The sequence below is a fragment of the Mauremys reevesii genome, linkage group 15, assembly GCF_016161935.1.
Source record: "Mauremys reevesii isolate NIE-2019 linkage group 15, ASM1616193v1, whole genome shotgun sequence".
In the NCBI taxonomy this organism is placed as follows: Eukaryota; Metazoa; Chordata; order Testudines; family Geoemydidae; genus Mauremys; species Mauremys reevesii.
In genome coordinates this window covers 18,770,203-18,785,513 of record NC_052637.1, presented here as the reverse complement: position 1 = coordinate 18,785,513, position 15,311 = coordinate 18,770,203, and the positions used below count along the sequence as shown (strand labels likewise).

The following is a 15,311-nucleotide window of genomic DNA, read 5'->3' as shown; positions in this document are numbered from 1 at the left end:
CCCCCCCACAGAACCTCTGCCCCCTCCCTATCCCCTGAGTGTCCCCGGGACTCCCTGCCCCTTAGCCAACCCCCCGGTCCCGGCCGCTTACCCCCGGCTCACCATGCGCGTCGAGAAGCGGCCCTGAACAGAGCTGCAGCCGCATGGCTCCGGAGGTGCCTGAGCTCTTCCCCGCTCAGAGCCACGTGGTAAGGGGAGGGGCCGCTCGGCCCGGACCTCCCAGCCCCACCCCCTTACTCAGTCCTCCCCACCGGAGCCACGCGGCTGCTGCGCTGTTTAGGACGCGCTGAGGCACCGGGGGGATGTCGGCCCTGACGCGAACAAGCCGAGGAGGAGCGGCCCGTCTTCTGCAGCCAGGCAGGGCCGCGCTACCGGGTCCCGCCGCTCTTCCGCGGTCAGGGGCCATCCCTCTCCCCCAAGCGGAGCCGGTAGCGTGGCCCTGCCCCAGCTGCAGAGGACGGGCCGCTCCTCGGCTCGCAGTGGTGCAATGAACTGGGGCCCCAGCCTTATGCTGCCCCTTACATTTTGCCGCCCTAGGCACCTGCTTGTTTAGTTGGTGCCTAGAGCCGCCCCTGTATGTGACACGACTGCTCCCACTCCATAAGGGGAGGCATCGCAGGCCAATTGCAGGGGTAAGGATGGATCAAAGTGTGTTAGAACTTCAGAATTTAGCAATGCATCCTTAGCTTTGTTAAATGCAACATCACAGGCTTCAGTCCACTTCCAGGCCTTGTTCTACCCAAGGAGCTCATGAAGTGGTTTTAGCAGTGTGGCTAACTGTGAGATGAACTTTCCATAATAGTTCAGTAGTCCTAGAAATGAGCGCATCTGGCTTACATTTCGAGGTGGGGGAGCCTCCACAATAGCTTTAACTTTTGCAGGGGCCTTATGAAGACCTGCAGAATCAATGATGTGTCCCAAATATTCAACAGAGGGCTTGAAGAATTCACAGTTGTCTTTGCGAACTCATAGGCCATACTCTTCCAGTCTTTGTAGGGTAGCCTCTAAATTCTTTAAGTGATCCTCTTCATTTCTTCCAGTGACCAGGATATCATCCAGATAGCACTGAACTAGACTCACCCCAGCGGCACCTCCTGCTGGTGACTTCTGGGAATTAGTTCATTCCAGCTCCGGAGAGCCCTTTGCAGGCCAATGATCCACCTGTCCCCAGACCCCCGTGCCCCTCCCTGGACCCAGTGCCCCTTTAGCTGGGGTGCTGCCCCCTGGCAGTAACCCCTCAGGCTCAGGGTCTCTCCTCCTTGGGGAACCCCCAACCCACTATTCCCACCTCGCCTCAGTATCAGGCTACTGCCAGTCATTTTCTAGTCCCACACCCTAGGGCAGACTGCAGGATCAGCCACTCATCACTGGCAAGGAGGGTCTGGACCTGCTGCCTTGGCCTACCCCCAGGACCTCTTGGCCTTGTGCGAGGCTGCAGCCTGGGGCTTTCCAGGCTGTAGCTGCCCAGCTCCTCTGCCTTCCCCAGCCCTGCTCCACTCAGGTACCCTGTCTCTAGCTCCATGCAGCCAGGCCCTTCTCCTTCTACAAACAAAGAGAGACTGATCCTCCTGGCTTCCCTGGCCTTCTTATAAGGCCCTGTTGCTCAGTTTGGGGCTTGGACCCAGCTGCAGCCACTTCCTCCAATCAGCCAGGGTTTTACCTTGCCCATCCCCAGCCCTCTGCAGGGCTTTTCCAACAACTTCCAGGCTGGAGCGGGTGCTCACTCCGTTACACAGCACATAGATAAAAGATTTTCTTTCTATTAAAAAAAACACCAAAGGAAATTAACAAACAAGAACCTTTCATTTAATGTTACTTACGTTTGCTTTCATCAATAAAATCATTAGGAAATACAAAGTCAAGATTTTTCAACAAGATGGAAAGGTTACAAAGTGAAGCATTCTCAGGTTAGCAAATGTCCAAAGAAGTGTTGCCCTGGCACCCTCAATTCAGTCCTCTTGTGCATTTGCAGGATGATGCAGACGTTAATGACATGATCCCATCAGGGCCGTCCTTAGGATTTATGGTGCCCTAGGCAGGCTTATTAAACTGGTGCCCCTGTTAGGGTGACCAGACAGCAAGTGTGAAAAATCGGGACGGGGGAGGAGGACTGTCTCTATAAAATCGGGACATCTGGTCACCCTAACCCCTGTGCCTGTCTTGCTCCTAGCAACACAAACATAAGCTTACAGTATTGGAAAACTTGCCACATGCATGTTATTAAAGCCAGTTTAACTTAATTAAGCACACTGTAATGCTGATGAACTAGCACTAAAGAAGTAGCCCTATAGAAAAAATTCTGATTTGACAGAATGATGCAAATAATATATTTTTTTAAATTTGTCAACATTTTATTTGAAATTTATTTGAAGAGGTATTGAAACAAAGATTTGTTCTTAATTAAAAGCAATCTTTCTGGCTTTTTTGGCTGCAAAATCAGTAATAATGTCATCGTATGACAAAGACAAAGTGATGGCTTGTTCAACTGCAAGAATAGCAAGACTAGTCAAGTGTTCCTGACTCATTGTAGAGCAGAGATAGTTTTTAATGAGCTTTAGCTTTGAGAAACTCCGTTCTCCTGATGCTACCGTTACAGGAATTGTCAGTAGAATATGAGTGGCAATGTACACATTAGGATAGATATCAACAAGTTTGCTGGTATGAATAAACTGTACAATGGCCATCATCGATTTTGCATGTGGCAACAACTCAATTCTTCGTACAGTTCAAGTACATTTAAATCAAACTGATCATCTTGCTTCAGAAGGCTCTCTAGGTCAGGGGTCCCCAACGCGGTGCATTTGCAGGATGATGCAGACTTTAATGACATGACAGGATCATGCTAACACCTGTGATCTCTGGGCCCCCTTATTCAACTGGAAATTAACACAAAAGCTCTCCTGCTGCTCATGGGGCTCGCTCGAGTTTGACTCCCTTTGGATTCCCTTCGATTCCCTTCTTAATCTGAAGCAGAAAACTTTTTAATAGCCCCACAAGGGGACTCATCAGTGGCCATGTCACAAATAGCATGTTTTTAATAAGTCCCAATTGCTGGATCCCCCAGCTGGAGCCAGGAGCCAAGACTCTAATGATGCCCAGCACATCGCATTCTGAAGCCTAATGAGGGCACTTACTCTGACAGTGATAGTTGGCACCAGTCCCAGAGTTTCCTCTGTCACAGACAGGGGCTGAATATCTTGGCACCAGATCCTTGGCCAGCCAGACTGATACTACATATCCTTCTGCATCAGGTCATTGTCCAGTTACTTCAGTGCCACATACCCTTCTGTACCAGGTAACTGTCCAGTTACTCCAGTACCCCATTCCCTTCTGCAAAAGGTCATTGTCAAGTTTCTGTAATGTGTAGAACAAGCCTATTCATGAGGTGTAAATGCAGGTATCCGAAGGTTGAAAAGATTTGTTCTTTGCTGTTGGACACTGATGCAGTTCTTTTTTCCAGGTTCTGGGTATAAACGAGGGTTCATCTGTTATTTACCAGCCCCCTGGCCTGACCTAACTTTCCCTGCAAAACTGTCAACCCTGGTCCCTGGGGCTCCGTAAACATCACCAGCTGAGTGCCAGCCCCTTGGGAACGATGCAGGGAGGAAACTCTCCCCACACTCTCCAGCTCTGACAACCATAAAGGTTTGTCTCCCTCCCCACACATGGCCCTTAGAAGTCTGGGACAGAGACCCTGAGCTGTGTGGGAGGAGACACCTGCAGTCTCAGAGACGCGGAGCCCTTCCTGGCCATGCTTTGGACCTCAGCCCACCCAGACACATAGAGATACCATCCCCGTAAGCTTGGAGACACAAGGACGGCTGCAGAGGGCTCTGGCTAGCCAGCCGTCCTTCTAGCAGTCCACCATACATGTCTGCATCTATCCAGCTCTCTCCTTTTCTGTCCATCTCTCTCTTTCTTTATTGTCCTCTGCCTTTCTCTGTCCTTCTACCAATTCACCTCTGACTTCCTCTCTTTCTCCACATCCATTCTTCTCTCCCTCTGATTCCCCCTCTCTATTTCAATCCACCCATTCCAAGCCTCCGTCAGCCCACACACACTCAGTAACTCTCTCTCTCTCATCTCTGGCTTTTCTAATGTTCCCAGCACTGCAGTCACTGGGTTCTCAGGAGCCCCTTCCCACTGAGACAGGCTTTGGGCATCCCCACCCGGCTCGGGTTTCCAGAGCCAGAGGTGGGTGTGCTGCCCACACAGCAGGTGGACAGAGTTAGTTGGTTTCCTTACCCTCCTGCTCCCAAACCCCATAGACATGCAGCCCCTCGGCCTGGGGTGCCTCATCTCCAGGCTCTGCAAGCACAGAGCGGGTTTCAGTGAAGGGGAGCAGGGATTGCAGCTAAGACTCTGCCCTGGTATCGGAGCATCTGAACAGCCCGGAGCTGTTCAGGCAAGAGCAGTCTGAGGAGAGCAGATCCGAAGTTGAATGGAGGTGAGTCAGGGGAGGAGGGGGGTTGAAATAGGCAGAGTGAGGGAGTGGGGAAGGGAACAGCACAATGAATGGAGACAGACAGGTAGACAGACTGACCAGGGGATTATGATGATTAGGATGAATGGATGTTTCCTCCGCATCTCCAAAATCAGGGTTGTTACCAGCATAGGCTTATCAATAGCACAGATTCTGTGGCCCCAATCTGAACTGGCTGGACAGAGCCTTGGTGGGAGTCCAGCGGGTGCATGGATCTCCAGTGGTGGATCTCATGGAGTATCAGGAGCAGTTCTCTTTTTAACCAACCCTCTGCCCCACCTTACTTTCCTTCTAAAGTTTTCTTTCTCCCTCAGTCTCTCTCTGGAGCAGATCCTCAGTGGGTACCAACAAGTTATATTACAGTTGAACCTAGAAGCTCCCACAGAGGTGGGGTCCCCATCGTGCCAGGCACTGCACAGACACACAGCGAGAGACAGTCCCTGACCCAGCTGAGATCAGCAGGGTGACCAGATGTCCCGATTTTATAGGAACGGTCCCAATTTTGGGGTCTTTTTCTTATATAGGCTTCTATTACTCCCCATCCCGTGTCACAATTTTTCACACTTGCTTTCTGGTCACCGTAGAGATCAGGGCCCTGTACTTTTGGGTGCTGCACAGACTCACAGTAAATGAAGGACACACAATCCATGCCCCAATCTAAGTAGGCGAGACAGATAAATGGAGGGCAAAAAAGAAGATTATTGTTCTCACTTTAGAGATGGGACCCCAGACTCAGAGAGTCGATGTCACTATCCCCAAATCACCCAGTGACTCTGTGTCAGTGCTGGGTACTGAAACCAGCTCTCCAGAGTCCCCAGCCAGGACTTATCCTCTGGACCATTCTTGGGGATAAGATCCTCCCCTCCCCTCTCACTCAATCATGTTAATGTCTTCCAGATTCTTCCCATAGAATCATAGAAGATAAGTGTTGGAAGGGACCTCGGAAGATCATGTAGTCCAACCCCCCTGCTCAAAGCAGGACAAATCCCCATGTCATCATTCCACTTGTACTCCCATCACCCCATGGGCATCACTACACTGTGTGGGACTGCCAGTAAATTGGGCAGAATGCAATTGCCAGAGTCACTTTTTTATACTGTTTTTCCATCAATCCCACAGCCGCTCCCCAGCTCATCCCAGCTTTTTGGAAACAATAGCCAACGACCTAGCAAGTTTAACTAACGCCTCTTAAATGTGCTACTGAGGAGTCTGTTTCCTTTCAACTTATCTCCACTGCTTGTCTTCATCTTTCTGGCCACAGGCCATTTTTGAAAGAATGGCCAACAGCATTGCTCTCTGACAACCATCACCACCTGTATCTTCCTCCCTGTCTTCTTTCTCACTCAGATTTCTCTCCCGCCCCCACCTTCTTCCTTCCAACTCTCACATGCATGGATGTACTTATTCAGAGGTATAAAAGCCTCAGTAGGTGCCCATGTTCCTGTCATGGAGTCCAAAGTATTTGTAACACTCTTTGCCCTTTTGGGTGACTCTGATAGAGTTAGAGGAGGGGAGGAGAGAGGTGGGAGAACAGGAATGAAGATGAAAGTGAGGATGGGGGGAAAGTTGAAAATGTACAACGTTGGAGGAGAAGAGATCAAATGAGGATGTGATGAATGCTAGCTACGTGCAGTGTTTGGTATCATATTGACAACTGTCTTAGAAATGCAGAGAGACAAGGTGGGTGAGCAACTTTTGTTGGTGAGATAGACAAGGTTTTGAGCTTACACGGAGCAGGGAAAGGTACTCCGAGTGTCATAGCTAAGTACAAAGAGGAACAGAAGCCTAAATAGTTAACACATATTTCAAGGGATCGTTCAAGGTAAAGTTGCCAGTGAACTTGTCTCCCATCATAGAGGGGAATGGGCAGGGGGGAGAACCTGGAGGAGGAGGCTCAGTGGGTCACAGATCGTTATAATAAGCCGTATATCCAGCCTCTCTGTTCAATTCGTGATTTTAGTGTCTAGCAACATTATGAATTTACAGCACAGACTTGATGAGGTCCACATCCTGAGCCCCTTCTTCTGGCGTTCAAACAACCCCCCAAGCTCACCATGCTCAGCATCGTAAGCAAGCTCCCCACAGCGCAGGACACACCCACTCAAAGTGGTACCAGACCCTGTCAGAACAACAGACACAAAACCCGCAGCCATATTTCCATTTCTATGATGACCAACACAATCCACAACACGGCTTTCAAGATCCATTACTTTAAAACACACCAATCACAACATGTGGTGTATCTCCTCCAGTGCACTAAATGCTCCAACAACAAACATGTGGGTGAAACCAGACAATCACTGTACTCTTGAACGAACTCACGCAGGAAAATGATAGAAGACAAAAATACCCTATCACTGGTGGGTGAAAACTTGACACAAAGTGATTGCTGTATTTATGACCTATCAATCCTCATCCTCAAAGAAAACTTGCACAAAACCTTCAAAAGACCAGCCTAGGAGCTTAAATTCATAACTTTGCTGGACACTGAAAATCATGGACTGAACAGAGACAAAATCTATATCCCACTAACCCCACCCCCATCAGCTTATTTTCCCCTCTCCTTTCCCCTCTATGACTGGAAGCATATTACAGACCGTTTCACTACAAATGGTCCATTGAAATATGTTTTAAGTACTTGTACTGAAAAATCTGCTTCACTTTGCATTTAGCTGTGACACTCTGAGTACATTTCCCAGACCTGCAGAAATGCTCTGTATGAGCTCAAAAGCTTCTCTCTCTCAGCAATGGAAGCTTGTCTGTTACCCTCAATTTGATGGATGTGTGTACCCCAGAATGCAATCAAGGTAATTACAACCATATTCTGTGCATTGAGACACGGTGAATTAATAAAATGGAACACCAGATAGTTAAGAGTTAATTGGAAAACAGCTTTTAGAGGCAAGGTGAAAACTAGCTGGGAGTTTCTGCTAATCAGAATGGGAGAAGGGGAAAGAAAGGTCAACAAGGGAAATTGAAAACCTTGGTGGATGGAAGACCTGGAGTCTGGGCACCTCTGATAGAAGTTTATTGAAAGTTAGGAAATGTGATGATTTTGTAAAGGTTATTGTGACCTATGTGTTTTGTAGAAGTTAGTTATAAAAGATCAGTGAATACAGTGGATTCTGGAGCAGTCCTCTGAAGCCATTTAGAGAGATGTTTTTCTTGACATCTTTTTTCCCCGGTAGGTGAGCAACTGGCCACTGACAACCTGCTGCTAATTACTCAATACCAATCCAGTTTTTAGGTAAATATCTGGGATGCTCTAAATCTATTCCTTATGTCTGTGTGTGCTTAGCTCTAATAAACTGCAGGTTTAAATAGTGTCCTTTTACTTGTATTAATATTTCATCAGGCAGAATTGCTGTGTTCCCTGAAACCCCATGGAGTGAAACAGTTTAGTTGCCCCTGCTGTGGGTTCTGAAAACCGTTGTTAACAGGTCCAATAAAAGATATTACCTCATCCGCTTCATCTCTCCAATATCCTGGGACGGACCCGACTACAACGCTGCAGACAGACAAATGAGAGATTTCCCTGACCTTTGCATAAATGTATGCAGTGCTGCAGGTGGGTCATTCCCAGGTTATTAGAGATTCCAGACGTTCCCTAATCCATTCACTTAACACTTACCTGTCTCCTAGGACTCAAGGCTACCACTCCAAAAATATCTACTGTCAATCTCAGCACTAGCACCTATGATCACAAATCTTCTTGCTCGGGATATTTTTCACCCTTATTCTTTCTGGCCCCTACAGGTGATGTATGGCAAAGGGGCATGGGAAGATGGAAACCAAAGCTCCTTGGGGGAATTCATCCTGCTAGGGGTGTCTGACCGGCCACAGCTGGAGCTGCTGCTCTTTGTGCTCATTTTAATCTCCTATACCATGACCTTGTTTGGAAACACCACCATCATATTGGTCTCATGGCTCGACCCTCATCTCCACACACCCATGTATTTCTTCCTCAGGAACCTCTCTTTCCTGGACCTCTGCTACACCACCAGCGCTGGCCCCCAGACACTGCTGAATTTCCGAAGGACCCACAAATCCATCTCTTGGGCAGGCTGTGGCCCAGCTCTACCTCTCCCTCTCTCTGGGTTGCACCGAGTGCCTCCTGCTGGCCATCATGGCCTATGACCGTTATGCCGCCATCTGCCAGCCACTGCGCTACACGGCCATCATGAGCCACCGCTTCTGCCTGCAGCTGGTGGCCACCGCCTGGTTGTGCAGCTTCGGCAACTCCATCCTGCATACCATTCGCACCATGAGGCTGCCCCGGTGTGGGCGGAACCAAATCGAGCACCTCTTCTGCGAGGTGCCGGCACTGCTCAAACTGGCCTGTGTCGACACCTCTGCCAATGAGGCCGAGGTCCTTGCCAGCTCAGTGGTTTTCCTGCTGTTTCCACTGGGCTTCATCTTGATGTCCTATGGCTACATAGGCGCCACCGTGCTGAAGATTCGCTCCGCGAAAGGCAGGCTCAAGGCCTTCAACACCTGTGCCTCCCACCTGGCCGTGGTGTCGATCTTTTATGGCACGGCCATTTCCACGTATCTACAGCCTCCATCCAGCTACTCCCAGCACCGGGGCAAGATAGTAGCCCTCTTCTATGGCATGGTGGCCCCCATGCTCAACCCCGTCATCTACACGCTGAGGAACAAGGAGGTGCACAGGGCGCTGCAGAGGGCACTGAGGAGAAACATGACTGCCCAGGGGGTCTGAGCTGGGAGAGCAATTGGCACAAAACCATCTCTATCTCTCATGGCTACCGTAACCTCTTCTGTGCCTATGTGGAGCCTTCTGCTCTCTCCACAGCCCCAGCCCTCTCCACCCACACAAACCCTCTGGCCTCTCCCACTCTGCAGAACAAGTCTGCCCTAATCTGCCCCACAACCTGCCTTCCCTTTCCCACTCCACACAAACCATCTCTCACCCACACAACACCCCTGCCCTCTGCTTTGCAATTTGACCAAGGACTATCTTTGGTGGACCTCTAGAAACAATCCCTGTTCTCCTGCCCAAAGAGATTATTCTTATTCCTTTCTGTTGTGGTAGCAAAGAGGCTGCAACTGAGATCAGGGCTATGCCAAGCGCAGCACAGACACTGAACAAGTTACAATTCCTTCCCCAGCTGATATCAGTGCCAATTGTGCTGGGCACTGCGCTGACACACAGCGGTAGGCAGTCCCTTCTCCAACTGAGATGAGGGCTCCATTGTGCTGGGCACTGCACAGACACAAAGCAAGGGACAACCCTTGCTCCAGCTGAGATCAGGGCCATCTTCTATGGGACCATAAGGTATCTGAGTTCAGTGGCTTCTCAATGAAAGTAGCGCACATCTGGATAGAAGAATGGATTAAGTCAGTGAAGGCAGCTCTATAGGTTTTGAGAGTACCTGAAGAAGACCATGTGGATTTTGTGGAAGAGCATCTCAAATTCCAGGGCAAATCCACAGTGAAGTTCATGGCAACAGCTAACAAGCCAGACATAGAGAAGACATTTCAGTTGTATGCAGACAAAGAGGAACCAGACTCAAAGAATTCTATGAGCTGACACAGAATCCAGGTGGGACCATTCAGGTCTACTCATATGAACTCCAGGAGAGAATGAGCCAGGTGAAACGCTGGGACCCACAACAAGTTTGGGACATGAATATGGTCCTGAAAGCGTAGTTAGCGCTGGGGCCCTGGGATGACTCCTTCCATTGTGAAATGAAGAAGAAGTCTAAAGACGAGACTAGTAAGAATTTCCATGAACTCGTGCAAGCTGCCATTACATGGTCTGAATTAGAGCAAGTTCCTGTGAAAGAGATGGCCAAGCCCAACCCCCCTACACAAAGTGGAGGCCTAGGTAATGCATCTAACAGGGGAAAGGCTTTTCCCCAAACACAGTTACACTGGAAAGTTTAAATGAAACTGGCCAGCAAACAGGAGGTGATGGTGAAAACAATGACTGAGGGAATGAAAGGTAAAATCTCCCTTAGTATGACAAAGGATCCCAAAGATTCCCACTGAAGGATATCTAGGGAAGGTACATTTGCTACTACACTTGTGAAGGGCCAGGGCATACTAGCTGAGAATGTCCACTGAGAAAGAGTCCTGATCCCAGGTACTCAAAAACAAAGGGGCATCAGGAATGAGTGGCCCATCTACAGTAGAAGGCCAAGCAGTGGCAGAAGTATTCCTGGCCCGTCACCTTGGTGGAAAATCAGTCTGCATACAGCGCTGAGAGGAACTCAGACAGTGCCAGCATATCTATCGACTTGTGCGAGCGAGCATTTGGAGACTAACTGCCGAAGTACTTATAGCCAAGGTGAAGATCCGCTATTTGTTTGATACTGGCTTAGAAATCACCACTATTACTGAGCTGCACTTTCAAAAAGATTTGAAAGATAAGGAGCCAATCATACACCAAATACACAGTTTTTATATGTAACAGCAGCTGATGAAATGGCAACCCAGAGGTGTGATGTCAATAGGGCTTAGTCAATAGGTCAATTATGTGCCTGGTATGATGTAACCTTTTCCAGAGGTTTTTGGAGAGAGAGTGCCCGCATGCTGCTCGGGTTCAGCTGACCATATTTGGGGTCAGGGAAGGAATTTTTCCCAAGAGATTTGCTGGGGCCCTGGGTTTTTTTTTTTCCCTTCCTCATGGGGGCAGGGGGGGCTTGCTAAGGGGCTGGGAGGGTGGTGGGCCTGCATCTGTGCAGGTCAGAGGTCAGGATCATAATGGTGATGGTGATCCTGAATTCTCTTCTTCTATTCTATGATTCTATGATTCTATGTCTTGAAACAGATATAGAGTCTATGTAGTGAGTCTTTCTCTACCAGTAGGGTGGTAAGTGGCTTTGATCTTGGTCCATGTGGACCCTCCATTACAGCTGGTTGGGAATCTTTTAACTCAAAATTCTCTTGTCAGAATATGCTGATTCATCCAACCTGAACATTTTGGGGTGGGGTGTCGGTGGGTGACAACATTTTTTTGAGAAAAGTAAAAAAGTTTCAAAACTGTGAAAACCTCCCATTTGGACATTTAGTAAATGGAAATTTCCATCTTTATGGTTCAACACAAATTAAAGCTAACTAGAGATTTTAAAGAAATCAAAACATTTTGAAATTGTCAAAACAAAACAAAACATTTCAATTGACCCAAACTAATTTTTTTTTTTTAATTTTTGGTTCAGGCAAATTTTCAAGATTTCAGCCCTTCATGCTGATTCCAGATGGGAAATGGTTTAAAATCTCAAAACAATTTCACAAGATGTGAACAGCTTTTCCTACCCATCTCTGTTTTCCATCATTCGAGTGCCCTGCTCAAGATGGCATTGAGCCGTGAGTTATGTGAGCAGAGCAGAGAATGAATTCCTGCCCAAATATCCCTCACTTTAGTAAACTCTTGCTACATCATCTACCAACCAACTTGGTAACTAGAGGGCCAGAGCTCTGCGAGTGTAATCACTTATCTCCACACACGGTATTAGTATTTATTATTTGTGTTAAGCTGACAGCGCCGAGGTGCCCAGTCATAGACCAGGTCCCCACTGTGACAGGTGCTGAACAAACACAGAACAAAGAGACAGTCGTTGCCCCCAAAAGTTGACAATCTAAGTATAAGACAAGAGACAACAGATAGATACAGAAAGATGCGGGAGCACAAAGTAATAATGAGGCAGTATTGGTCAGCAAGGTGAGCAGTGGTCTCGACACACCAGCAGCTGGTTCTCTGCATCATGGAAATACTTAGGAGACCAGACCCCCTTGTGCTAGGCACTGTACAAACATCAAACAAAATGACAATCACAAGGTATCAGGCTGGATGCAGGAGGTCAGGCTGGATGGACCTTGTATTCCTTTCTGTCCTTAAAGGCTATGAATCTGTTACTACAATTTTAAAGGAGTGGTGGGATTGGCTGGCCTAGGGTGGAGGGTTGGGAATGGAATATAGGGTCTTTCCCTTCTCTGGGGGTGCTGACTCTAATCCAGCTCCAGCACAAATGGACTGAGGAATGTGTTATGGGACCTATCCTCACTGGGAGTGCCGGCTCCAATCAGGCCCATGGGCAGGCATAGGGTTGTGTGTGGGAATGGAATATGAGGCTTTTTTATTTTTTATAACAAATAAAAGACAGGGGGATCTGAATATAAATCTGAAGTTAGGAATTGTAGAAAATAGATCAGGGAAGCAAAGGGACACAAGCAGACTTAAAAACAGCAAGAAAAAGGTATTTAAAATATGTTGGGGGGCAGGAAGAATCCTGCCAATGGTATTGGTTCATTACTAGATGGAAATGGTAGGCTTACCAACAATAATGCAGAAAAGACCGAGTTGTTCAATAAACGTTTCTGCTCTGTATTTGGGGGAAAAACAGGAGATTTAGCCTCATCATATGGTGATAACATATATCTATCCATTTCCATCTACGTGTACCTGCAGCCCACATCCCAGGACCAGGGCAAAATGGTCTCTCTCTTCTATACCCTGGTTACCCTCATACTCAACCCCCTGATCAACATGCTGAGGAACAAAGAGGTGCACAGAGCTCTGCAGAAAGTGCTAGGAAGGAGCCCGACCACCCAGGGGACCCAAGCTGGTGCAGTACTTGGGCATGGAACCATCTGTGCCTCTTTTGGGTTCTGTAGCATCTTCCCTGCCCATATGGACTTTTCTACCCTCAGCCCACTTCCACCCTTCACAACTGCCCTTGCCCTCTCCCACCTCAAAGAAAAACCTGCCCTCCCCGAGCCATACAAGTCCCCTGCCATCTTTCAACCCATGCAACCCACCAGCTCCTGGGGCATGTCTACACCTATGTCGAAGAAAAACTCAGTTCTCACTTTTTGTTTGGGTGCAGCAAAATCAAATTCTTTATTATTTCTCCAGTAATTACCATGGAGGGAGAGAGTGCCATAGGACACAGGGTCCTGGACAGGTCTCTCAACTGGTAAACAATCACAGCAAGCCTTTATACCTTTTACAGACAATTTCTAACAATAATACAGACAGTAAAAAGCAACAACTACATTTTGTTTATACATAGCAAAAAGGCTTATCTTATTTGTCTCAATCCTAAGAAAAGCAAGCCTGCATTTTGGTTAGTGATTGCAAGGTCATAATAACTTTGTACACAGTTCCTGTCCTGTCGCCTCGCACTATCTTTGCTCCTACAAGTCTTACGTCATTAAGGTTACAGTATGGCCTGACTCTTGCTAACTAACATTCATTAAGATCTCTTCAAATCCTTGTTAATTATTTACTGGCTTCCACACTCCCCCCTTTTGTACTTGTAGTACAACAAACAATTTCAAATCTCAATTCGCATGAAACCATGGACTTCAGATTCTACAGCAAACATGTCAACCGTCATGGGACGTAATGACAATGCATGATTATTATGAACATGAAAGGTATTGCTATTCTTACATTATTTACAACAACAACAACAATAATATAATCCTAAATTAACTAACAACACTACAAATAATAACAATCCTATAGGAACAATATAATGGGGCTGTTGTACAATCGTGAACACAAAGCACAAAACATCATACCTAGTACATAAAGTAAACACTCTATAAGCTGTATGAAAGGCATTCCTTCCAGCTTGATATATATTCTAAAGCATGGGAATTTGCCCTTGCAATTCAGAGATTCTTTGAACCTTTTGTAACAATGAAAGCAAATTTTGAAACCGATCAGGTACTATTCTAGTCCAATTAAAATATACCTGAAATCTAAGAGCTACATGTAACATTCTATCTGCAGGCCAGGAAATGATAGGATTGCCTGCAGCAGTGGTAAGATCAATATGTATATCTTGTAAAGTGGTGGCATTAACGCACACACAGCTATCATTAGCTCGAAAAAAATGGGTGTCCCGTCAGGGTAGTTCCTTGACCTCCACCCTCTCAACAAATATTGTCATAAACAGTGACAACTTCCCCTAGCTTCAGTTTATAGATACACTGAGCTGTGGTGGTTCTAACGGCCAAAATGTCCATTGACTCTCTATTCTTATCCAAAATGTCAGGTGTCATTCTAGGGGTACTGTCTAGAAATCAGTTGGAGATACCAGGTGGTCTAATTTCCCCAGATGTCTCGGTAAACAATTACAGTCCCACAGGCATCCTCCCCATGGACCCAGCAGGATTCGGTATGTGGGAGCCCACACCCACCCTAACCGGTCCATATGCTTGGAAGGAGCACTGTGAATGTCCACACTTCCATCCAGAAAGTGTCCAAGTATGTCTTCATGACCACAGATCAGATGGTACTCCTGACGTGTCTGGAAGGGCAGTGGGCCAAGTCTAGTCCAGATCCTACTGCAATGCGTTCCCAGCCTCAGTGATATTCAATACCATCTCTGTCAGTAACTTCTGGGTCATAGAACTAAGGGTGGAAATGACATGTAACTCACCAACTCCAGCCTGTACTGAAGATAGCTGAGCTTCAAAAATAAGACTAGTGGCCTTTTCTAGTTGCCCCAATTTCTTATCACGTTCTTGGCCTGGAAGAGTAGTCCAAATGGCTACTACACTATTGGCCCCAGCCCATAGGGATCTGGTCAATTCCCTTTTTGTCCAGAGGAAATAACTCAGGCCTTTTTGTTGTGCTAATCTAATGGTAGCCCCTTGTGAGCAATCTGGGTATGTAGAAAACTGGATAAGGGCAATGTCAGGTAAAATCCAACTAGGGAGGGCAATACATACTGAAGGATTTATCCAAAACACAGGGCGCAGCCTGTAGAATAAACCCCAAAATCCAATTAATACCACAGTCCCAAGCATGGGTCCCACAAATTTCCTCCTGCCAGTGTACAATTCTTTGTTT

General features: G+C 47.3%; 1 protein-coding gene and 1 pseudogene across 1 annotated transcript in view; one reads left to right on the top strand and one right to left on the bottom strand.

The window, feature by feature from the left end:
- Nucleotides 1–15,311, bottom strand: part of DHRS7C (dehydrogenase/reductase 7C) — a 445,910-nt gene that overhangs the window by 262,216 nt on the left and 168,383 nt on the right. The gene's annotated exons all lie outside the window — the stretch shown is intronic.
- On the top strand, nt 8,243–9,203 carry LOC120383127 (annotated as a pseudogene).